We start from the raw sequence: 8,663 nt of genomic DNA, 5'->3' as shown, positions 1-8,663 counted from the left end.
GTAGGCTGGCCTTGATCTCTTTGGACCCTCCTGCCTCGGCCTGCTGGTGTTACCTGTATGCATTACCACAGCCAGCTCTTAAGTTTACTCTTGAAAAGAATTAAATTTTTTATTCCAAGATTAAACTAAATTGATGGAGGAAAGTCCACAGTGTTTCAAGACAGGCTCTCTTTCATTAGTTTTCCTTCCTGTAAAAGGAAGGTCTGTGCATTCTTTAAAAAGGACTCTTTCCTTTTCCTATTCTGGCTTGAACAGCTGTCTCAACACACAGCTTGAAGTCTTAGCAACCTGGCTTCCTCAAGCCACAGATTATACTGTGGGGGCATGACAGAGAAGCCCCCCATCCTCCCTCTCTCCCAGCCACCTGGCCCTTTTGTTCTTCCTCTTCTCTGGGCTACTGGCAGCAGTGACTCCATGACATGGAGACTAGGAAGCTGGGGCCTAAGTCCCTGTGCAGGTGGCTGGCTATTATTGTCTGGATCAAGACAGCTCAGTTCTTCCCAGGACTGCTTTCATCTCCTTACAGCCTCCAGAGGGGAAAATGACCCCTAATTGGGCTAAGGGGTGGTACACACAAACTAGTGGGGTTAGACAGTTGCCTTGGGAAACACACAAAGTAGGTGTGTACCACTGGGGAAAACTGACTTGAATTCTAGTCTTTTCTAGTCACATAACTGTGAGACTGTTCAAAGCAAAGACTTACTTTGTTGTGTGGGTGTGTGTGGAATGTTACAAGCAGTCTGGATACCATTGAATCAGATGCAGTATATTCAGAGTTGCAAATGCCTATTGGAAAACATGTGTACACACACACACACACACAGAGCAGGTGGGATATGTAAGCAGACTTCATCTGTGGCAGTTGTACTTCTTAACAGATATTGGTGATTCCAAACAGAAATCTCCATCCTTAACTGACTTATGAAAGCTGTTAGGATGTTTATTACAAAAACAAACCTGTCATTATTTAATAACATGTTTCTACCCACTCCTTTCTCCCCACAACCACCTGCGAGCCTGGGTGCAAATCTTAAGCAATATCATCCTTTGAGCTAAGCAATAGGAACAGATAAACCACCTTCTCCAGATGAAGGGACAGTGACTTGGACGGCTCCTGCTGAGCAGTGACCGGCTGAGGACAGGTGGGTCCTGGGTGGAGTTCTTTTCTTTTCTTTTTTTTTTTCACTTAAAATATGTCTTTCAGTTAATGTAGAAGCGTGATATCATTCCTGTTCTTGTCCATGCTGCTGAGTTGAAGAAAGGTCGGCTGTTCGGTAGAGTTTCCCACCTTTTGTTGTTCAATGTGTGTCTTGCTGGTTAGTTTCAGACAAAAGCATCTTTTGTTTTCTGTAATTTTTGTGCTGCTATTAGTAATGAGTTACATGGCTTTAAAACATTTTAATGCTGACTTTTCCTGATGGAAAATTGTAAGGACCGTGTACCTTAGGCTAAAATCTGTTTTTTAAAAAATAATTTATTGAGAATTTCATACATGCACATAAGGTGTTTTGATCAAATCCACGCCCACTCCCTCCCCTCCAACTCCTCCCATAGCTCCCCATCACTTTTTATCTGGTAACTTCATGTACTTTCTTCTTCTTTGTTGGGTGGAGTTCTGTAGGCTGGTAGATAGAAGGTCAGAGAAAAGGTTGATTAGGAATAAGAGGCCCAGAAGTCTTTCCTTTCGCACTATTCCATTTTATCCTGTTCTTTTTTCCTTTCTTTCTCCAGATGGTCTTTTTATTGTATTTAACCCCCTCCTTTCCCTAGACTCTGAAGTAATGGGCTCAAGATAGCATAACTTCAGGAGTTCATACTGCTTCTTCAGTATCATGCACTTTGCATCTTGAGAGATGTTGACTTTGGGAGAGATTAAGAGAAGTTGGAAAAGAGATATGAGGCCATGCAGCTTGTTGGGGATATGTGAAAATGGGACAGGGGGTGGGGGGAGGCAGTGCCTTGTTAAACCATGTGTAGAGAGGGTAGCAGGCCTGGTTAACACAAACATATGGCTCAATAAAACCAAGATGGTGAGAACCCCAGGCAGCCATTCCCTCCACCCCAGGGCACTTCCCAGGCATAGAAAAGGGGAAAGATATACAACGAGAGTAAGATTGTCCAGCTGGGAGAAATGGCAGCTACCGTGACGATGGTCAGGACCAGATTCTGTATACTAGGTTATTGTGCTCTGTAGGTATGATTCCCAGAATTTTTTTTTTTTTTGGTCTTTTTGAGACAGGGTCTCCCTGTAGCCCCAACTGGTCTGGAACTCACTATGTAGACCAGGCTGGACTTGATCTCACAGAGATCCACCCACCTCTGCTTCCTCAAGTGCTGGGCACCTGGCAATTCTCAGAATTTTTAACCTGAAGTTAACTGTCTGTTGAGATTCAGAAGGCTCACACTTGTTAAGTTTTGTTTTATTTCTTTAAATCTCCTGGAAATCAGATCAATGCTGACTTTGCTCTCTCTGACAGGATCGTATGTCTGAGACTCTGACTGGCCTTAGGTGTGTTTATTTCATCACTTAGAAGTTAGCCAACCGCTCTGGCCTGTTGAGACAGTGCACAGAGGACCGTTAGAATTCTACTCTCATGCGTGCCAGCCCCTAGTTTGGTACCAGATGCTCAGTGGAGGACATGGTGCTGGCTTGCATGCAGCTGCCAGTGGAGTGAGACAGACTGATACAAAGGTACACATGGGCAATGCCATTATAATGATGAAAGAAATTGCAGAAAGTGAAGAGAGAGCCTCAATTAGGCTGTCATCTGACCTAATTCCTGAGAAGTGACTTGACACCTAAAGATTAATAGAATTAGTTCAGTGAAGGTTGGAACAGAGGCTCTGAGGTATAAGGGCCTTGCAAGGGCCCTGAGGTAGGAACGGGGCTTTCCTCTGCTGAAGAACAGGTTAGGATTATGTGATTGCTATGGGAGAATGGACAGGAAGAAGACAAAGAAGGACCCATCTTTTAGGAAGCTGAGGGACTGACTTCAGGCCAGTCACCTGGTGAATGACCAAGCCAGTACTCAACCCAGATCTGTTTCCACTTGTCTCCTCAGCACTTAAAGCAATAATTGGCAATGATGCTTCTATCAACCCAGTACACATTTGAAAGACCCTTAAGTGACTGGTTTCTTTGCACATGGCTTTTTGATCTTTTAATTATAATATAATATGCTTGAACATTAGCCATAAAAAGGAAGGGAAGAAATCATCTGAATGAACCCAAAGAAACTTGGAATTTTGCCTGCTTTCTACTTCAGCCAAAATATAATTTCTTTAATTCTTCCAGTCACATTCTTGACTAATCCTCTCAAGTCTGTACTGTGCACTGGCTTTCCCCCATGACATTATAGGGCTCTTAAAAGAAAATATTAGAAGATGTTTTCTCTTGAGCAGATAATTTGTGGTTAGATATCACACACACACACACACACACACACACACACACACACACACTGCTTCTATTTGTAAAATGAGCTTTCCTTTTCTCCCAGAATGAGCTATTTTTCTACTATGGACTCTTTTAGAAATAAATGTAATTGTAACTTTGTTTCCCCCCCTTCCTCTCATTTTAAAATATCACTTTTGGGCCTTTGCATGGAAAGCAATTTAGGTGTTTATATCCCCTGCCTTCTAGGGACACAGGTATGTACAGAAGTATTTAAAATTGAACAGTTAGATAGTAATAATAAAATTATTGTGAGATACTGAGGGCTGCTTGGTGCCCTCAGAAAATTTCTAGAAAGTTCCTCCCTCCCTCCCTCCCTCCCTCCTTTGTTCCCTACTTTCTTCCCTCCCTCCTTCCTCCCCTTCTTTCTTCCTCCTCTTTCCCTCCCTTTTTAAATTTATTCATTTATTTATTTATTTGGAGACAGGTCACTTATAATTCTTTTGCCTTTGTGTCCTGAGTGCTGGGATTCCAAGTGACAAAAGATTTTTTTAACATTTTTGATTCTCCTGACTTCTCTGTGATAAGGACTATGTTAAGATTTTTCATTTTACATGTTGGGAAAGTGAGGTTAGAGTGACTGAATTTCCCAAGAGCCCCAAAGTGGGCAGTGATGGAGCAGAGACTCAGCTGTCTCAGGCTCTCTAGGCACCAGCTTCTCAGCACTCCACCTATTCCCAACATGGATGCCGAGATCCCTTGTAGTGACATGTCACGTGAATGTAAACCATGAGCAGAGGTATGTCCTTCCAAGTTCTGGTAAAGATTTTTTGTTCCAGAGCCCCTATGAGAAAAATAGAAACCAGCTACTAAATTTTGTTATTCTTTGCCAGTTAACTTTTGATACATTCAAACCTTTCTTCTGTTTAACTTTCAAAGCAATATTGGAAAATCAGTAAAGGACACCTAATAGGTTTAGCAGAAATTAAACCCAAATACAATGGCAGCCTGAGGGAATGATCCCTTTAAATCTGTTACTCATCAGGGACTCTCAGATTGTCATGCTCACCTGAGTCCTCTGGAGGACTGATGTAAAGAATGGGGTTGCTGGACCCAGTCTAGGCTCTCTGTGTCTGGCCTGAGGGCTGGCATTTCCAACAAGTTCCCAGGTGATGGATATTGGTCTATCTATAGCTATGCAAGGAGGATTTGGCTTGTGTGATTGGGAGGCTAGGAAGTCCTAAGGTCTAAGATGTGTAAGTGGGAGAATCAGGAGTAGCCCCAAATTCCAGGGGAACTAAGGTATGTGAGTCTGAAGGTCTGAGGTCTGAGAACCACAAGCCTCATGTCTAAGGTCAGGAGAAAACAAAAGCTTCAAGCTGAGAGATGATTTTGCCTTTCCCCATCTCTATAGCATATTCAGGCCTCTGGTGAATTGAATGCCTGTCCATATGGACTAGAGAGCTCTTTATAGTCCCATGTTCACCCTAATCTTTTGTAGGAATATCTTCACAGATATGTCTCAAAGTGGCTCAGGAGCCACCCAAGCATGTCTTAGTTAACTTTATGCGTCAGCTTGACTAAGCCAGCGCAACAAATAGTGCCGTTGCAGTTGCTGCTGGTGTTCTGGAGCGCACTGAGAACCACTAGTTAGGAGTAAGCTGCTGGACAGTATTTAGAGCTTATGAAATAAGATGATCCTGTAGTGAATCTTGGAGAAAGCCTTTACTTGTTACAGCTGCCTTCACAACCCAGAGTGAATCTGATGCTCTCCAGGGCCCAGATGGGACAAGGACTTCATGGAGCCACTATTGGGTAGGTAGTGGCTGTGCCCACCCCCTCACCTCCCTGGCATACACGTGATAGCACCTGACACAGAGGGAGGAAGCACACACCCTTGTGCATGCCATGTTGACTAAACTCTTCCATTCTGCTTGGCACAAGGCACAGTCTTCCATACTCATTGAAGTAGTCAAATGATTAAACATAAATCCAGATTCAGATGCCAATTAAAGTATCTGTTTTAGTTTGTGCAGGGAAAGGGGGCTGTACCTCCAATGGAATGTTTTAGTGCCAAGAGGTTGGCTGAGTTTCCCCCTCCCTCCTTTCGATGACTGAGAATTAGCTGGATAGTTGGCAAGTGTTAAGATTCCAGGCTGACTGGGAATGAAATCACAGAGACTGGTTCAGTAAGGCCTCAGGAATTCCTTCAGATGTGATGTGTCCAGACTTGTACTGGAAATATGAAGTACTGGATTTGACAAGATCTGTGGGTTCTCAGGATATAAGTGTTTTTTAAAATGTGTTTCTCAAAATACAATTAGGGAAAAATTCCTTTGAAATGCCAAAATTACCCTTTGGTGGTGATAAGATGCTGACAGCCCCTTCTACTTAGAAACAAAACAAAACGAAACAAAACAACTTTTAACTTTCCTGACGATACAATAACATCATTAATTGTGTGTACACAAACATTACTGGTCATGTGTAAAGTAATCATTAAATTTTTTCAGAGCTATACTTAAGACAACCACTTTTTAAATCATACCACTCTAATTAAAATATTACTGTAAAGTTGATGGGGGAGGTTAAGTTGCAACTCTCTAGATTCTGTTTTGGCTAAGCTTTGGGGAATGACAGATATGACTGAATGCAAAAAGCATTTTCAAAATTGTATTTTAGAGAAATTCTGGAACTACTTTTGATAATAAATCTCGAAAAAATAGGAGACTAGGGGATGTGGTACAGTTGCTAGAGTGTTGCCTAGAATGTGTGAAGCCCTGGGTTTAGTCCCTAGCATCAAATAGAACAGTGTGGAGGCTCTGCCTGTAATCTCAGCACTTGGGAGGTGGAAATTGAGGGTTCAGAAGTTCAAGGTCATCCTCAGTTGCATAGCTAATTCCAGGCTACTTTGAGCTATAAGAGACCTTGTTTCAAAAGCAAAACAGATAGGGGCCAGGGAAATGGCTCAGTAAGGATAGTATTTGCTGTGCAAGCATGAGCACCCGAGTTCAGTTCCCAACATGTTGTGGTTTGAATGTCTCCCATAGGCTCCAAGTATTTGGACATTTTGTCCCCAGTTGGTGGCACTGTTTTGGGAGGTTTTAGAAGGTGTAGCTTTGCTGGAGGAAGCACGTCACGGGCAGGCTTAGGGAGTTCTTATGCCTTGCCAGATCTTAAGTTGCTCTCTTGCTTTCTGTGCCTACTTGAAGATATGAGAGCTTAGCTTCCATTCCTGCTCCAGTTCCAGCCACCTCTGTCACCATGCCTCCTGGCCATAATGGACTATAATCCCCCTGGAACCTCAAGCTCAAATAAATTCTTCCTTTTATAAGTTGCTTTGGTCAGTGTTTCTATCACAGCAACAGAAAAGGGACTAATACACAGCACTCAAGTAAAAGTCGGGTGCAGTGGTGCACACCTATTAACACCCGTACTGGGGGCAGAGAGGAGGAGGATCCCTGGTCAGCCAATCTAGCCAAATCTGCATACTCCATGTTCAGTGAGACTCTGTCTCAAAAAAGTAGAGAGAGATTGAGAAAGACATTTAATATCAACCTTTGGCCTCAGTTTGCCCAAGTATGTGTGCACCTTGAATACACATACATACAGGGCCGGGGGGAATTTGAATTTTATATTGGAGTTTATTATATTAGTAAACTTACTTAATTTTCTTTTTAAAAATTGCTGGATGTGATGGCGCACGCCCTTAATCCCAGCACTTGGGAGGCAGAGGCAGGCAGATCTCTGAGTTCAAGGCCAGCTTGGTCTACATAGATAGTTCCAGGCCAGCTGGGGCTACAGAGAGATCCTGTCTAAAAGAACACAATGAAAAATTATTGAGCATGTAGAAATTTTCATGTGTATGTGTGTATGGTAGAGGAAGTATGTGAGAACCTGGTGTGTTGGTTGTGCTGAGTGTGGGTTGAATCTTCCTGGAGTTAAAGGCCAGTGTTGGAGTCTCAGTGTTGTCAGATATGCTCCTGACAGTGTTAGCTAACTTGACGCCTAAGTTTTCACAGTGTAGAGCAGGTGTCATCATAGTGACCTTCACATGTGTTGGGACGTCCCCAGATCAGTCACCTATACCATTAGCTGTCATCATGGTATGCTGCAGGTCATGTTCATCGTTCTTTTTTCAAGATGAAGAACCCAAGAGGGAACAGTGGCACCACTGTCATCCAGCTGGCACTGCATTTTAGGCATGGCTTATTTTGGTCTCTTTGGTGAAATAAAGTACAGACTTATACCCATGAACTTTGTAGTAAACTTAACACCACACTTATTGAAGGTGCTTCGGAAACTAAGGCTTGGGAAATGAAATGATTAGGTGCTGTGACTACAAGGTTTTTCTTTCTGATGGCTTCTTTCCTTACCCCATGATTCTAAAGGGGATTTCCGAGCTAGATCCTTGGTGCCATCAAGATAACCCAGTCATTTATCCAGTTACTCTTGGTACTCAACTTTTCTTAGTCTCTTTAGAACTTTCTGGCTCTTGACCCAATTGTGGTGGGGCAAGATGTTCCTGAATACTTTTAGTGTTTGTTATTTTCCTGTTTCTCAGGCTAGTCCTTGAGTTCATCCTTTCAACTGAGTGATCTATTCCCTTTTCACAAACTCATTTAGTGATGCTTTTCTGTGCTGCTTCAAGTCTAGCGTCCATCACCATGTTGCTGCGTGGGGGGACCTTGTTTGGATTCCTACTTGAATAAAGCAACTATAGCAACATTTTTGAGATAAAAATTCCAACACAGACAGTTCATGATCAAAACTTACAAGTTTTAAGTTTGATAACAATACTGTGGTTATGTTAAATGCCTTCATCAACCATGAGAACAGAATTTTTTGTTTGTTTGTTTGTTATGTTTTTTTGAGACAGGATCTCCTTGTAGCCTCAGCTGGCCTGAAACTCACAGAGATCCATCTGCCTCTGCCTCCCAAATTATGGGAATAAAGGTGTGACCACCACCATAGCAAAGAACAGAGGTTCTTAAAGGTGAAGAGACACAGCTTGGCTTTGCTTTAAGATATCAGCAAAGCTAGAGAGATGGCTCAGTGGTTAAGAACACTGGCTGTTCTTGCAGAAGACCTGGGTTCAAATCCCAGCACCCACATGGCAGCTAACAACTCTCTGTAACTCCAGTTCCGGGGGATCCAACAGCCTCTTCTGTTCTCAGCAGGCATTGCATGACATGGGTACACTTACCTACATGCAGGCAATACATGCATACACATAAAATAAAAAATAAGTAAATAAAATATTTTAGCT

This window comes from Nannospalax galili, unplaced genomic scaffold (genome assembly GCF_000622305.1).
Source record: "Nannospalax galili isolate Female #2095 unplaced genomic scaffold, S.galili_v1.0 scaffold2610, whole genome shotgun sequence".
NCBI lineage: Eukaryota > Metazoa > Chordata > Mammalia > Rodentia > Spalacidae > Nannospalax > Nannospalax galili.
Note: the sequence above shows the minus strand (reverse complement) of the source record.